The sequence below is a fragment of the Lissotriton vulgaris genome, chromosome 10 (assembly GCF_964263255.1).
Source record: "Lissotriton vulgaris chromosome 10, aLisVul1.2, whole genome shotgun sequence".
Classification (NCBI taxonomy): domain Eukaryota; kingdom Metazoa; phylum Chordata; class Amphibia; order Caudata; family Salamandridae; genus Lissotriton; species Lissotriton vulgaris.
This window is the reverse complement of record NC_141698.1, coordinates 229,317,665-229,334,686: the sequence shown is the minus strand read 5'-3', so window position 1 is coordinate 229,334,686 and position 17,022 is coordinate 229,317,665. Positions and strand designations below refer to the sequence as shown.

At 44.8% G+C, this 17,022-nt stretch overlaps 1 protein-coding gene and 1 long non-coding RNA gene across 4 annotated transcripts in view; both read right to left on the bottom strand.

The window, feature by feature from the left end:
* SLC4A2 (solute carrier family 4 member 2) overlaps nucleotides 1-17,022 on the bottom strand; it is a 1,480,655-nt gene that overhangs the window by 920,499 nt on the left and 543,134 nt on the right. The gene's annotated exons all lie outside the window — the stretch shown is intronic.
* On the bottom strand, nucleotides 6,015-13,149 carry LOC147685014 (uncharacterized). The gene is made up of 2 exons (XR_015300750.1): nucleotides 11,807-13,149; nucleotides 6,015-6,358 (listed from the first exon to the last, which is right to left on the bottom strand). It is a non-coding gene; the product is annotated as an uncharacterized LOC147685014 (long non-coding RNA).

Genomic DNA, 17,022 nt, shown 5'->3' with positions numbered 1-17,022 from the left:
GTATTCATTGGTCTGCCTTCTTCTGATGTTCTTTTGGGAGATGTGTGAGAAGTTTCTCTAACTCATCGTAATGTGCCCTGTCGTAACGTGCGAGTAGTGCTTGTGCATTGGCGATACGCCAGCTATTCGCTGCCTGTGATGCTACTCTTTTGCCTGATGCATCTATTAACTTCGACTCTTTATCTGGTGGAGGAGCCTCTCCTGTAGATAATGAGTTTGCTCTTTTACGAGCGTTTGAGACCACCAGCGAGTCTAGAGGTACATGCCCTCTAATAAATATTGGGTCCTTTGGAGCCGCTTTGTATTTTTTATCGATTCTTGGGTTTAACACCCTGGCTCTCACTGGGTTTTCGAATATTTCCTCTGTGTGAGTAAGAAGACCCTTCAACATAGGAAGAGTACCTGATGTTCTCTGTGCATTAGGTAGAGTCTCTAACAAGAAATCCTCTATTTGAGGTTCTGTATGCATATCTAGTTTGTGATATTTTGCTGCCCTATTAATGAGCTGCACAAAACCTGTGTTATCATCAGGTGGTGAAGGCTTTGAGGGATATAGCTCTGGGTCGTTGTCCTCATCTGACCCTACATCATAATTTTCCCATGGATCCTCCTCATCTGGGATAGTTTCGTCATCCCCTTGAGGTTCTCCCTCCCCTAGATCACTGTCTACATCTGACTGAGGTGTAGCTGGTCTTGGTGTGGAAGGTGTAGGAATATTTGGCCTATTGTGAGGGATAGGAGAAGAGGGTGTTACTCTAGGACGAGGAGAAGCAGGAGGAGTTATATTCGTCCCCATTGTTCTCTTTTTTGAAGGAAGAGGTTTATCTTCTGACTATTCACTCTTTCTCTTCTTTGTGACCACTTTCCCAGTTTGTGGATCAATAAACAAGATCTTTTGTTTGGGATCTGTCTGTTGCTCCTGAATCGGTACCGAGGGTCCTGGTTCCGAGAGGTGCTTTTGTTTTCGATCGTCAGATCTTGTTGTTTTCGACACCGAATGTCTGCTCGATTCCGACTTTCTTGGTATCGAGTGTCTCTTGGGCGATAAGTCATATTTATGTTTCGACATGGAATGTTTCGATACCGAGCTCTCCTTTGTATGTAGCCTCGGTGCCGAAGTCGATGTCGCCCTTTTCTCGGATCCGACATGGTGGGAGTCCGAGTGTTTCGGTTTCAGTTTCGGTTTCGTTGCCGGGCCCGAGGGCGGGGCGTCGGAAACCTTTTTTCAGCGGTTTGACCGGGCCCGAGGGCGGGGTCGTTACCGCACGGGGTCGGTTTTTCGGTAAGGGGACGTCGTCACTCACGGTTTGTTGCTCGATGAGTTCTTCAACCTCCGACTGGTCCCCTTCCGACCCCGACTGGTCCTCTTCTTCCTCGATTTGTTCGTCTCCGAACAGTTCCGGGATCGCTTCCGCCTGCATTCTGGAAACCTCGTGTCTTCGAGCTCGACGATTTCTAATCGTTAGCTTGGAGGAGAAGGCTGCGCAGGCTTCGCAGTCCCTGGATTCGTGTTCAGGCGATAGACAGAGGTTGCACACCTCGTGTAGGTCCTTGTGTGGGAACTTAGCACCACACGTTGGACATTTTTTGAATGGAGTCCTTTCCATGGACTCCGGGCTTGACTGCGTCGAGAAAGGCCTCCTGTTCTTCGACGTAGATCCAAGTTTTTCTCTTCTATTTTGAATTTGTAACGCGTCGGAATGGAAATGGCAACATCATTTACAATGGCGCGCCTGCCTACGCCATCCACCGACTGCAACTAGTGCAGAATCAGGCGGCCCGACTTATCTATGGCCTGCCTAAATATCATCGGGCCTCCCCTTTACTGCAGGCACTGCACTGGTTGCCGGTGAAAGAGCGGGCCCTGTTCAAGCTTGGGTGCCTTACCTTTCAGGCTAGAATGGGCACTGCACCAGAGTTTATCTGCTCGGCTATCAAGCCTTACACCCCAGGGAGGGTGCTTCGCTCCTCTCACCTGGCCCTCTTAACTGTCCCCCGATTCAAAAAGAAAAAGGCTGGCGGCACCAAGTTTTCTGTTCTGGCCCCTGTATTTTGGAACTCCTTACCCGTGGCACTCCGCACAACATCCTCCTACACTGAATTTAGGAAAAACCTCAAAACCTTCCTCTTTTCTCGTGCTTTTGCTGCCTAAACTCTCCTCGTTTGCCACCCCTCGCAATTTGAAGCGCCATGAAACCGCATGGTATAAGTGCGCTATATAAATGTTTTTAAATTCAAATTCAAATGAACGCGTTCGAATAACAATACCGTCGAATTGGAAAGGGAATACGCGCCGAAAATCACTTTCTTCTGAAGTTGATCTGGAGCGTCTCGATCTTCATCCGAACCCGATGGCGGAAAAAAACAATCTAAGGATGGAGCCGATGCCCATGCGCACTACCAACTAAGGGAGGAGTCACCAAGAGACAAAAGACTCTCCAAGAGAAAAACAAAGTGCAATCATCCGAGCCCAACACCAGATGGCGATCTATTCATAATGTACCATCTGCAGCCCATATGCCTCGAACATGGGATTTACCTACATCTGGCCCATGGTTTCCACCATCCCAAAAGCTGCCAAGACAAGAGCCATATTTAAGAGCAACTTTCTCCACAAGGTCCCACCCAATAACATATTCCTACAAGAAAAGACAAAAAAGTGGACCAGATGTAGGAAAGCCGTTACCGACTGGTAATAGGCTTTTCTGATGTAGGGGCCGAAATTAAGGATTCGGTAATTTACTGAATCGGTAATTTAAGGAATCGGTAAATTACTGATTTCTTAAATACCGATTCGGTAAATTACAGAATTCCTAATGTAGGGAGCACTTAAATGAGTGCTTATCCCATGTTAGGATTCGTTATTTACCACCAACTACAAATTGGTGATAAATAACGAAAAAAAAACAAAAAGCAATTTTATGCAAATTGCTTCAGTGCCATGATGCAGACATACATGCCCTTAGGGCATGTATGTCTGCAACATGTGGACCTATACACAATTGAGGGGTGCAACAGGGTGTCAAAGTGACACCCTGCCACCCTTCAATGTTTTCCCCCTTTTACTGAATCAGTATTTACCGATTCGGTAATTGCCATTCATTCCTATGGGCCTCCAGGCCCATAGGAATGAATGGCAATTACCAAATCGGTAAATACAGATTCGGTAAATACAGAATTTTACATATTCGGTAAAATTTACAGAAAAATTACCTACATACTATTTACCTATTCTTAAATACAGAATCAGTAAAATTCGGTATTTAAGAATAGGTAAATAGTATTTACCTACATCTGGCCCAAAGACATTTAGGGCCAGATGTAGGTAAGTTCCATTTACCGATTCTAAAATACCGAATTTTACCAATTCGGTTTTTCAGAATCGGTAAATGGTATGTAGGTAAGTATTCGGTAAAGTTTACCGAATCGGCGATATTTGGTACAGATTCGGTAAATACCGAATCAGTAATTCCCATTCATTCTTTTGGGCCTCCAGGCCCATAGGAATGAATGGGAATTACCGAATTGGTATTTAGCGATTCGGTAATGGGGAACACATTCAAGGCTGGCAGGGTGTCACATTGACACTCTGTTGCACCCCTGAATAGTCCATGGGTGCCCATGTGGCACACATACATGCCCAAAGGGCATGTATGTCTGCCACATGGCACTTTTGAAAAAGCCCAAATTTGCTTTTTCTAAGGTTTTCGATATTTACCATCAACTTGTAGTTGGTGGTAAATACCGAATTCTTAACCATGCAATGCACTCATTTGAGTGCTCCCTACATTTCAGATTCAGTAATTTACCAATTCGGTATTTTAAGGAATCGGTAATTTACCGATTCCTTAAATTACCGATTCGGTAAATTACCGAATCTGAAATGTAGCCACATACATCTCAATAGCCTAATACCGGTCGGTACTGGCCGCAATTCAGTAATTTCGGCCATTACCGACCGGTATTGGGCTACCTACATCTGGCCAGGGGCGGATTGGCACTGCGGGCATTCGGGAATCGGCCGAAGGGCCGCTGTTTCAGTGCTCTCTGTGGGCCGTTTTTTTTCTCCCCTTTCCCAGTCCACAGAGAGTGCTCTCTGCTGTCTGCTCTCTGTCGACTAGGAAATGGGAGAAAAAAACCGGCCCACAGCACGGAGACAGAGACAGAAATGAAAGCGCTTCACTGTGCAGGCCAAACAGCGATTATCAGCTGTGGCCTCTACTGCACCCCCTGCCCTGCAAAGCAATCACGCTGAGGGTGGCTGGGGAGGGGGTGATTGTTTACAAGAATCGGCCTTCCTGGGGGCCAGGTGTTTCTCAGACCTTTTGAGCCATTGGGGCCCACGCTGCCGGGGAAACAGTGATGGTCTTAACACCTCGCCCACAGCCCCTCACATTCAGGGCACAGTGGGCGAGGAAGAATGGGTCTGGCTGTGGGGGCCAGGTGATGTTTTGAAAGAGCACAATCTTCACCTTAGCCCCCCACCCCCCCCCGTGCGAGAAGTTTAAAAAAAAAAAGGGCTATAGTTCTTTCTCGGTGTCATCATTTTAGAACTGTTGCATTTTCAAGATTACATTCAAGGAAGTCATGGTTGCAGCTTTTCTATTTTATGCAACTAATAACAATTGACAAAACCTATAGTTCTGGCTTGTTGTAGGTGTAACATTACTTGCTGTATTATATATCTGAACGCAATGAGAGAAGCAGCAAAATACCAGTCGGGCGGCACACTATGCTAAGCACAGATTTGTAGCTTAGGTGTTTTAGGCTACGCCCATAATTACATTGAACACCCCCTTTGGAGAGACCCCTCAGTTTTGTCATCCCACTTAAAGCCCTGGAAACAACACCATGTCACAGACACCTCAGGGCCTGGCACTGTGCATCATGCATGACTCATGACTTTCAAGGTTTCAGATTGACTATGTGCAGGGGCATCTTGAACGCCTCCCTTTGCTTTAGGAACTACAGCGAGGGGTGAGTTCCTGATGAGTCTCTTCTGTCTGCAACTCTGCGTAGAAAGGCTCAGCTCACAATTATTGTGAAAAGGTGGGTGAGAGAGTAAGTGAAGGGATGGCTGGATGGATCAGTGAAAGGGTGAATGGATGAATGAAAGGGTGAATGGATGGATGATGAGAGAGAATGGGTGGATAGATGAGTGAAATGATGGATGGATTGATTAATTGATAAGTGAAAGTGTGAATGGATGAACAGATGTGTGAAAGGGTGGCCGTAAGGATGGATGAGTGAGTGAAAGGGAGGGTACATGGGCAAAAGATTGGATAGATGAGTGAAGGAGTGAAAGGATGGATGAGAGAAAAGATGGATGGATGATTGAAAGGATGGATGAGTGATAGGGTCAATGGATGGATGCATGAGTGGATGAGTAGATGTATAGTTGGGTGGATGGAAGGAAGGATGGATGGCTAAGTGAAAGGGTCGATGGAGAGAGAAAGGGAGAATGGATGGCTGAAAGGGTGAATAGGTGGAAGGATAAGTGACTGGGTGGATGGATAAGAAAGTGAAAGGATGGCTGGATGGGTGAGAGGGCAAATGGCTAGATGGATGAGTGAAGAGATGGATTGGGTGAAAGGGTTGATGGAGAGAAAGAGTGAGGATGGATGTGTGGATGACTGAAAGGGTGAATGTGTCTAAGGGTGAGTGACTGGGTGGATGGATGAGTAAGTGAAAGGGTGGCTGGATGGGTGAAAGGGTAAATGGATGGATGAGTGAATGGATGGATGGGTGGAAGAGTGGATGAATGGGTGGATAATGGGTGGATGAGTAAAAGGGTGGATGGAGGGATGGATGAGTGAAATGATGGATAGAAGAATACATGATGGATAGGTTTGCAAATTGTTGAATATGTTTGGATCTGGATTAGCGGCATCTTATGTTTGCCACTTTACATCTCACAATGACTATCCAAGCAGATCTTCCTGACCATTTCTCTCACCAAACATGCCTGCTCAGAACCATGAATTGTAAACAAAATATCAGACTGGACAACCCAGTGCTGTAACCATATATATAGATTATTATCATATGAAATATCACAAAAAGACCTGCACAGTTGATCAAAGCTGCGTGCATACTGAAAAACCGTGAAGTACACGATTGGTTCAACCTGATATAAACTTATTTTGACTAGTGCTTAAATGGTTGTCTATTTACTTACTTACATAATAACGCGCAACCTCCTCTGATGGGTCTGTAAAACGTACCTTTTGTCCAGAAGGTTTGTTCTGAATTTTAACCCTTTGTCCTGAATTTTTACACTCCCCATCCTGAATTTGCACCCATGCCAGTTGGTCACCCAAGTCCTGACACTCCCATACAGAACTACAGAGTGTTCACCCTGCCTTTTCTACCACCCCCTAAGACTTTGGTTTCCACCTGCTATCTGGACTATGGTAGGACGTGAAACAAGGAGTAAATCCCTGATGGCGGGTGGATCTTCTTCTGCCGCCGGAGGTATGGAAAAATTCCTTACTAGGGCAAATAACATTATTGACAAAGAAATCATCACTTTGGTGAAACAGCTATCAAAAGAACTAATGTCACTAAAACGATCATCTATGGGTCCATTGGCCAACGCCATAACACCGGAAAGACCTAGTGATAATTTTACCCTTGTGGAGGTAGTCCTCCCGCCAAGAGCTGACTCCGCTACTGCGGCAAATACATCTGCTACTGTAGCGGAAATTAGCCATGTCCCTGATAGCAATAACGTCTCCCTCATCTCTGTAACTGAAGAGAGTACTATCTATTCTAACACTCAGGGGGAGAAAGAAGGTGCCATAAGGAAATGGAAAAGACAATATAACAAAAAAGGTAAAAATACTGGAAGGGCTCCCAAATCAGCTAAATTATTAAGTGACCCGGTATCGTCTAATACCACCCAAGAAGCGAGCACCCTCAGTTATGAGATTTCCATGGATAGGATTGCTGCCTTATTTAAGTCAATAGTATTTCCACTAGAGGCCAAGTTAGATAGGTTGGACTTTAGAATATCTAACATTGAGAAAACCACAGCCATTATCCTCGCTAATTCCACCAAGCCCAATAGTTCATGCCCCCCTCCCAGTGCCCCCATCCTCTCAGTTCCCTATCCTATTACTGTGAGCCAACCCCTTGTCTCCACTATAGTTAGTTCCCAACCTGTTCACTCAGTCCCTAACACAGCCATCCCAGTTGTTCCCCAGCACTCTGTAGACACCCAACCAAGCCTGCACAACCCTCCTGGACCAACGACCATTGAGACCCATGGATCCCCAATTAAAGAATTTAAAACCCCTAGATTACGACGGCCAGATCTCCCGCCGGAAGCTAACCGGTTTATGGTAGTTTTAGCAGGAGCACCCCCATTAGAAAAGGGGGAAACTGAAACCTTTAGCTCCCTGAAAAGTAAAATTATTAAATGGCTTAACTGTAATAGACCCTTACCGGCACACTTGCATAATGAAATCATTATGGTAAGGAGGGTGCCATGGATTGGTAAGACACCAAAATCCATTAATGGAGACTGTATCACTGTAAGTTTTAGAGACCCCCGTACCGTATCCCATATATGTGCGGGTTTCAACAGGTCATTTGATTCTACTATTCAAACCCTCCCAGTTTCTTTCTTTTTCCCACCCAATAATGCCACCTATTACTCTGGAAGAAATGATTGGACTAGAGTAGAACGTAGGGGTATGCAAAGAATATATGACTCTAGACCTCCCAAATTACCCCAAATTCTGCCACCGCAAAATCCTTTCTGGGACTGCAATCGGTATAGCTGCCTAGAAGGTCTAGAGGGAGTTACTGACTACCTATAGTTCACACCCCTGTACCACCCCCCTCTGAATCGGCCAACTTGATTAAAAATGGCGAAGTCCTGGCTAAAGTTCTACCACGCCCCTCTGAGTCGGCCAACTTGATTAAAAATGGTGAAGTCCTGGCTAAAGTTACACCGTCTCTAGAGGGATGTATGGTAACCCCTTCTATATCAGATATGATTTCCTTGATTCTAGCTGAGCCGATGGAAGTCCAACCTATACCGTTACCTTTGGGTCCTTCGCATATGGGAAACATAAACACATCCATCACTATCAGCACTACTCCCATAGAGCAGGCGCTGATCCCCAGTCAACAAGGCTATTCTATGGCGAGCTGGAATATAGCTGGGTGGAGACAGAGAGTCTCAGCTTTGGGGTGGAAGGAATTTATCCTAGGCTTTGACATCCTATGCCTACAGGAAACATGGTCTACTACAGACATTCATTATGACGGTTTTGTTTCTTATAATTGTCATGCCCAAGAATCTGTTATGGGGAGGGCAAAAGGTGGCTTGCTTATATTATTGTCTGTGCACTTCCCTGTATATGTAAGATCCTGCCTTACAGTTGGCTCCCATTCACAAATTTTGGAATTAGAAGCTAAAAGGGGCAGGAACAACATTCTACTGATCAACCACTATAATAACACCTTTGATCCCACCAGTACCTCTGTTGTGGATGAACTAGAAGTTGCCCTGAATAAAATTAGCAATAAGTCACTTAAACCTTATGACATTATATGGGGGGGTGATTTTAATATTAGAACTTGCTCGCACTCTTATACCTCAGTATGTGGGTTCGATGGAGATACGGGGAGAACTTAGCACATTTTCTACACTCCCCCTATGGGGTCTCTCCTAACAATCTCCTATTAAAATATGACCTGGTTATCCACCAACCTACCCCCGACAAAGAGGGCAACATCGCTCCTACCTTTATTGGGAGGGACACAGCCTCCGTTATTGATTATTTGTTGATTTCAACAGCAATTGTACCGTTTTGTACAGTGCCGATCATCGTGGACTGTTGCATGAGTGACCATAATGCTTTAACAATGTCAATTCTGATATGGGGCCCTAGAAATGTTTTTTCCGGTAGGGTAATAGATGACATTATCCCAAGTAGGCAAAATGGGACACGGATTAAGTGGTGTATAGAAAACTCGGAGAAACTACACCGTACAGCCGTGATGGCCGGCACCAAAGTGATACTCCGCTGTCTCGAAATCAATGTACCTCCTGTAAATACCATAAAGGATTTTGAGAAACTTGGAATCATAATTAAAAAAACTCTCACTAATATTAAAATTATAACTAAATGAGAAAAGTTAGGCTGGTTTGACCAAGCATGTACCAAGGCGCTAAAAACCCTTAAGAAGGCCCTATCCAATCTCCCAAGAGACAGAGAAGTGGTTAAAACTCTGAGGGCCAAATATAACATAGAATTAAAGCGTAGGAAACAGGAACTCAGAGAACAAGCCTGGGACAATCTGGATAAAGCCGCAACCCTTCGGGATAGCAAACTGTTTTGGAGTACAATCAATAGCCCATTCCTCCAGAAGGAAGAATTCCCAGTCCTTACTGCTCAAGTAAGTGAAGATAGTTGGGTTTTACACTTTACTGGAATTTTCGACCCAAATAGGGAGACCAAAGATAACACCTGCAATAATCCCTTTACTTCATCTCAGTCATTGGGAGTTACCCTCCATGAAGTCGACATGGCTATTAACTCCAGCAAAGGGGGGAAGGCCCCAGGACCCGATGGGGTCCCGATTGACCTTTATAAATACGATCTGGCCCTATGGAGTCCATTATTGACCCAAGTTTTCAATGCTGCTGTCGACCGCAATACTCCGGCAACGTGGAGTGAATCCATAATTATCCCAATCTACAAGAAGGGAGATAGAGGAGAGGCAAAAAACTACCGCCCTATCTTCCTTCTGGATTCCTCTCTTAAAATCATGAGCAGGGTCCTATTGATACGCCTAGAAGAGTGGGCCGAAAGTAATAACATTCTTGCTCAATCCCAATATGGCTTTAGAAAGGGCCTCGGCACAATTGAACAGTGTATTAACCTAAACCTCCTAATAGGGAAATACACTAAGGCTAAATCAGGCTCCTTGTTCCTATGCTTTGCGGACCTCTCTAGCGCCTTCGACCTGGTGGACCACTCCCTGCTGTGGACAACGCTACTTGATATGGGCACACCTCCTGCTATTATCCACTTCTTAGCAAGACTCTATTCCAATCTATCAGCCCAGATTCGATATGGCCCAAAAGGGGAATGTACAAATAAGATCAAAGTTAAATCAGGTATTAGGCAGGGGTGTGTCCTGGCCCCATTGCTTTTCTCCCTCTTTATTAATTCTATGGAGAAGGAGCTAAAATATGTCCAAGCAGATGCACCGCAGGCTGGAGGCCAATTTATCCCAGTGCTGCTATACGCAGACGATACTGTTCTATTATCTAGAACACCGATTGGCCTCCAGAGGCTCATGAACTGTTTTTACGAATTTATACAGGGAAAGAAACTTAAAATTAACAACTCAAAAACATTCATTATGGCATGTGGCAAAAAGGTAAATCATCTCAAACCTTTTTATTTTAAAGAAAACCGAATTGAGGTTGTGGATAATTTCTGCTACCTGGGCATCACCTTTAATAAAGGTGGGTCATGGACCCCAGAGCAAATTAACGTGAAAGCAAGGATGGGGAAGCCTACCCTAGGTGTTTTCCGTTTTGCCACCAAACTGGGTTGTCGACGGATCCCAGAGATGTTAAATATTTATAAACACAGATGCGCTTCAATAGCTCTTTACGGTTTAGGGGTATGGGGGCACTGGTCCCCAAGGGACCTCCAAATTTTGGAAAATTTATTTTTAAAACAATTACTTTGCCTTCCACCTTCGGCATCCACCGACCTCACCCACAAAGAACTGGGGTTGGACTATATAGCCGATTTAATTGGACTGAGACCTTTGCTGGCATGGAGATCTATTTGGAAGAAGGACGAAACAAGCTTTACTAAAGAAATCATCAAAGATTGTCTGCATTTAGAAAAAGTCCATAATATCCCCTGGTTAAAGTATGTGTTTACTACCTATAGTGAACTTCTTGATATGGACGTATGTAATGATCCTGCAAGTGTAATTACTTTATCTAAACAGGAGGTCAAAGATGAATTTATGAGGGTGAAATCCAATAAGCGTAAATTTGACACAAGAGACTATTCAACCCACGCTTTTTATTCCTCCCCTATAAATGAAGGTTTTGGGCTACCTACCTATCTTAAAGTTCTTTGTAGACGATCCCATCAATTTGTCCTCTCCAGATTTAGACTTAGTATTGTACATAACCTGGTGGCATTTTCAACTCCTTGTCCATGTGATGGGTTAACCAAACAAAGTACTTTGCACTTTCTGTTAATTTGTCCCCTGTATAAATCCCTACGTATTTTTATCTTAAACCTCTGTTTAAAAAATATTCTGTGTCTTCTACGGTAAATGCTAAGAAACTCTTATTCTCACTTGCTAGTCCGGACTTATGTTTCTTAACTGCAACCTTCATTCTAAAATCTATTAGCGCAAGAAAAAGTATGGTTTTCTAGTTATACACTCATTTTAATCCACTGCTGCCAGTCTATGTTTATCGATTTCTAGTAATGACGTGATATGTACTTTCCCTGTGTAATACTATATGTGATTTGTCTTTTAACTGTATACTTTTATGATGTTTTTATAACAATCGAATACAGTTTATAAATGAAATGAATGACTAGTGCTTAAATGGTTGTCTATTTACTTACTTACATAATAATGCGCAACTTCCTCTGATGGGTCTGTAAAACGTACCTTTTGTCCAGAAGGTTTGTTCTGAATTTTAACCCTTTGTCCTGAATTTTTACACTCCCCATCCTGAATTTGCACCCATGCCAGTTGGTCACCCAAGTCCTGACACTCCCATACAGAACTACAGAGTGTTCACCCTGCCTTTTCTATTTGGTTACTCTTGTAACCAGATGCACCACACTGCCAAGCTCTAACTCAAGAGGGGCCATCTAATCCCCTTGGCATCCCACTCTCCACAGGGCTGACCAAAGTAGGCTGAGTAAAGCAGTACTCAAAGCTACATCGAGTGTGCCTCAATTGTCATCCCACCGAATCCAGAAAATACTGCACTAGACTCAGTGCAGTAGGTCTTCCTCAAAGGTTTACTTGACTTGCCACATCCAGCACCCAGAAATGCAATGTGTTGCTAGCCGATCCCTTCCTCTGAAGCAAGAAGGAACCGGTAGGAACCATTTTGTTTACCATTTCTTTGCACAATTTACTGATTCATTTGTGTGCCAGTTAATAATGTAACTTTATTTTAAAGGCCTCATTCAAAATGCAGACAAGGGGCATATTTCTCTGTATTCCAAAAATATTAATTAGTAAGTTTTGGTTAGTTTTTGTTTGTAGTGTGTAGGTCTGACTGCACTCTATTTTAGGTCCTAGGCCAGAATGTGGCAACATGTTTGTGTGTTGATTTCAGGATATGTCTAAGACTTTGTGTAATGTGATTTCTCAAAAGAGAGCTGTTTAGCCTCATTTTATGCTAGGCCTTGTTCGAGGCCTAAGCCAAATTTGCAAACTTGGCACTTCTTTCTCTGTGCAGAAGAATTAACTTTTCTAGCATGTTAAGGTTAGAATTCCTTTTTGCAGATTTTATATCATTTTCATGGTTAATTGAGTAATCCTCAGTCTCCTCATGGCCCAGACTTGAAGGCAGCAACAGATGTGAATAAAACTGTGTTTTTTGTATATAGACATCACTTGCTGGCTGTGAAATAAATTTATGACTAGATTGTACAGATACATTTTTTCAGCATTCTTTACACCCCAGACTGCCTTTTCCTCATTTGTGAATTCTTACTTTTGTTATTACATGTTCTGTTCCCAGAGATTCCAGTCTTACCCTTTCTCCTTGACTTTGTACTAGATTTCTGATTTATGTGATGATTAGCTGGTTGGGAAAGAGTATCTAACGACCTTGTGCAGGGCGTTAAGACTGCATGTAAGTATTCAGTTATCAGACCTGCAGTGCTCCTAGTCTTTACCAATGTTACTTGCTCTGTAAGCTTTAAAAGGCTTAATTTACTAAATATTTCTCTACGAATTAGACCTCAAAGAGTAACCAAATAGTGTTTCATGAAAGGGCACGCCCCTTGAATGTGGACCACGCCCCTTAACTGTAGGCCACGCCCATTAAATGTATGCCACGCCCCTTGAACGTGGGCCACTTTTTTCGTCAGTGCCCGGGCCAAATTGTGATCCCAATCCGACCCTACATCTGGCCCTTAGTCCTGTGCTGGGCCCACATTCCACTTTCAAGTGCTGTGTGCAGCTGTTCTGCTCTATTTTCTGAAACTGCCACTTTTGAGACGGAGCTTGATTGGTGCCTGTCAATGCGGGGAAGCGTGTGAGCGTGTGTGTGTGTGCGTGTGTTTGTGAGTGTGTGCAGTTTGCTGTGCCGCTGCCAATACTGTACCTGTGAGAGTGACCGCTGCAGCTCCTTCTGCCTGTTCTGTTTAAGGGACGCTGCACCTCTGGGTGCATCCCCCTTGTTTCAGACACATGCGCACATGCTGGAGCCCACACTGTTCTGTTGTGCCTGTGGAGAGGCCTCGCAAATAGAATCCTTCATTTGCTTGCTCAGGTCTGTCGCGTAGATTTGCTTTCAATGGTGATGCCTGTTTGAAGCATGAAGGAAGCTCACAATTTTGCTGCCTATTCTTTTTGAGTGTCTTTTGCAATACTGCTAGCTAGGCTGTCCAAAGGATGTTATCCTTCTGTTGTCTCTACTGTGACTATTCTGTTTCGCAGGTAGGTTTGCACTGCTGCTTGTGTTAGTGTGTCCCTTTCGTAAGTGTTTAGTGTTCAGCATTCCTCCAGTGCTTAAACGTGCCAGATGTGTACACCCCTTTACGCTATTTGAAACATATTAACATTATTTTGTGTGTGCCTTCACTTTTTGGGTTATTGAAACATATCAGTTGTAGACTGAGCATTTGTTGTTTGCTTTCAAGTTTGACATCCATAATAGTTGCTATAACGCAGTCTTAAGAGTGCTGCATATAAGTGCGATCATAGGACTGACTGCCTGGTGTATGGCGAGCTTCAACCCCTCTGGAACCCCGGGAAGGCCCTGTTTGATCGGCCGCCTGCTTGTGCTGTCCTTCCTTCATGCTTGGCATTCCCACCCATGGGGGGCAAGCGGGTCAGACAGTGAAGCCCTTGAGGTCACTAGGATGTCCTGCCAGACAGCGGTCTGGAGCCCGTGGACGGAACTACGATTTTCTGGGCCTGAGATCTTCCCCAACTGCTTGAAGTTTTTGGGGGAGGAGAAAGAGCAGTGCCTCGGTGAGTGAAAGCTCAGTTGCTCGTGCTGCCCCACACTGCAGTTCTTCAGTGGTGGCAAACAGGCCAGGCCCAATGGTGCATCCGCTTCACTGAGGTGGCTTGGGGCCCTCCTATGCAGCAGCTTGGATGCCCCAGTGGATAATTCTCCTGCGTTGTCTTGAGTGTGAGGCAGCTGGGACCATGGGTAAGGCCAAGGGCAGAGCATAACAGACCCAAGCGAAATTAGAAAGATTCACTACCCCGCCAGTTGCAAAGGGAGGGGCTTCTTCGGACAAGACCCTGAGGCACCCCACAACGGAATCGACAGAAACTTGAGCCATCCTACAAGCTCTTCAGGCCTCGAGGGAAGCAGTGAAAATGAAAATTGGAGAGGTGGGAATGGATGTCACGCTACTCAGACAAGACCGCTGTAATGTTGCAAACCGGGTTACAGAGGGAAAAAGCTGAGTCTCCATCCTGGAAGATGAAGTATCCATACTTATGGCCACTGTCTCAAAGCGGACCCTTCTTGATAAAAACAACTTGAGGCCAGATCAGACTATGCCAAAAACTTACCTTTATGGAATAACCTCTGCTTTGTGGGGTTTCTGGAGGGAACAGAGAGAGAGTCTGATACATTCTTGGAAACCTGGCTCGGATGCTGGATCTCGGCAGATCTCCTCTCCCCCGCAGAAACAACTTTTAACCCTGACATAATAGGAGGTTCTCCATCGAATCACCCAAGTACTGGTTACAATGTTGAGTTCTTGGGGTAGTTGTTGGATGGCAGATGCGTTGGGGGGGGAGTTGTAGTTGCATGTAGTTTGCATACAATTCACAGCCCTCTGAGTACCAGACATTTCCACATCACCTCACTTGTGTCCATCATCCATAATGCCCACAGAACAAATGGTAAATGTTTCCATACTCTCCTGGATGGCCTATTAGATAGTGTCAAAAGGCTAGCCATCTCCCAATATGGTAAGAGAAAGCTCCCTGTGATTTTTAAGCTCCAGGATAGTCCAGATAAGCAGCTTCAAATCAGTGGAATCCTGGATTATCTCTTTAAGTTTATCTGATGTGTGAAGGGTGTGGCATCATCGCGTGAGAGAGATCACACACACATCCACGGCGCACAAAAACCCTTGTTTAATTTGATCTGGTGTTTCTCTTGGCAGCAGGTGTTCTCCCTCCCTCAGCAGTGGAGATTCTGCTGCGAGGTAAAACCTATCGCTTCCCAGTACATCGTCACATAGGTATGCCATTGGCAACTCGGAGATCAATTTCGTCGATTGAATGCATGGTTTCTAGCCGATGAACTGTATTCAGAGCGCCTCAGAGAAAAGGTAGTGGCATACCAGGGTTAGATCACCTCTGCCGGCATGTTGTGGGAAGAGGGCAAAGTCACAAACCACGGTTGAGCTAAAGCTCTGATCCATACCCAAGAACGTGAGAAATATTGACAAACTGTAGCCCTAGAAACCCAAATCTCACAACCCAGAAAACAAAGTGTGGCAGGCCCATTTCCATTTACACAAGGCAATTGGAGTTGGTCAGGTCCTCTCTTAGGCAGCTGATTTTAGAGGAGGCCATCCAATGTTGGTGGGCTTCCTTCCATCGAGTCTATGGATTTGGGGACAAATCCAGTAAAATACTTTATTGGCTGGCCAATCGGGATATGCCCTCCAGGATAGTTCCCACAATTAACGACAGGAGAGGCGAGACACACCACAGAGCAGTGGCTATTGCTGAAGCCTTTCCAGACTACTATTGAGCCCTGTACGCTCCTCTGTCAATGTCCCAACATGCCCCCGCCTCCTCGCTCCTGGCAGACATTTTCCTGCCATGGATGTCTCTACTCCAAAATGCAAACCTAGATGGCCCCCTTTCACTGGTCGGAGGTGGGAAAGACAATAACTGAGATGAATCCTAGCAAGATCCCTGGCTGGAAGGCTTTCAGGTGGACTTCTATTACAAATATCAAGGTATCCTAGTACCTCGATTGTTGGACCTCTATTTGGAAGACGTAGACAGGGGAAGGTTCACCCAGGAACTGGATCTAGCCACCATGGTAGTTTTGTACAAACCTGGGCGTCCTCCAGAATGTTGTGCCTCTTGTTGGCCAATCTCGGTCATTAATACTGAACTAAAAATGCTTGCAAAAGTGCTTGCCTGCATACTCCTTCGGGCTATCCCTAACCTGATTCACCCTATCAATGCAGCTTTAGCCTGTAGTGTAGTTCCTATATTCCCAATAGGCTCTGCGCATTGGAATAATATATCCTGCAGCTTAGACGTAGGACTTAGGTCTACTAGGTCTCTACCGGTTATATTAGACTTAATTGTGAGTGCCAGCTAGCTCAGAGGTCACTAGAAACTTTCTCGAATAAACAAGAAGGGATTAGTTTCTGACAACCACTTAAAACATGACAAGTTTGTTTCCCAAGAATAAGAAATCAAATCTCTAGAGTCGCGGAAACAATAGATAACTATTTTACTCAGTCAATCGTGCATGCGTAGTTTCACCAGAGGTGCAAGAGAAATAGAGAGACGGGCGTTTTCAATAAAAAGGTATTTATTGAACAGTCTTCTTTCTCAGAGGAAGACGTTGCTTACGGACACCGGTGCCTCGCGCAAGTGTTACTTTTGGAGACTGCAGGAAGAGCGTGTGACTTGAGCCATTCCTGTGAACCTTACGAGTTGGAATCTATAGATTGTGTTGGGCGGACACACTGTAGAGATTAAGATTTCTCGAGACTTGAGCCGAGCCGGTGGCACCCACCCCACCCCTCTGGGTTGGGTTGGCTGTGGGTTGACCGA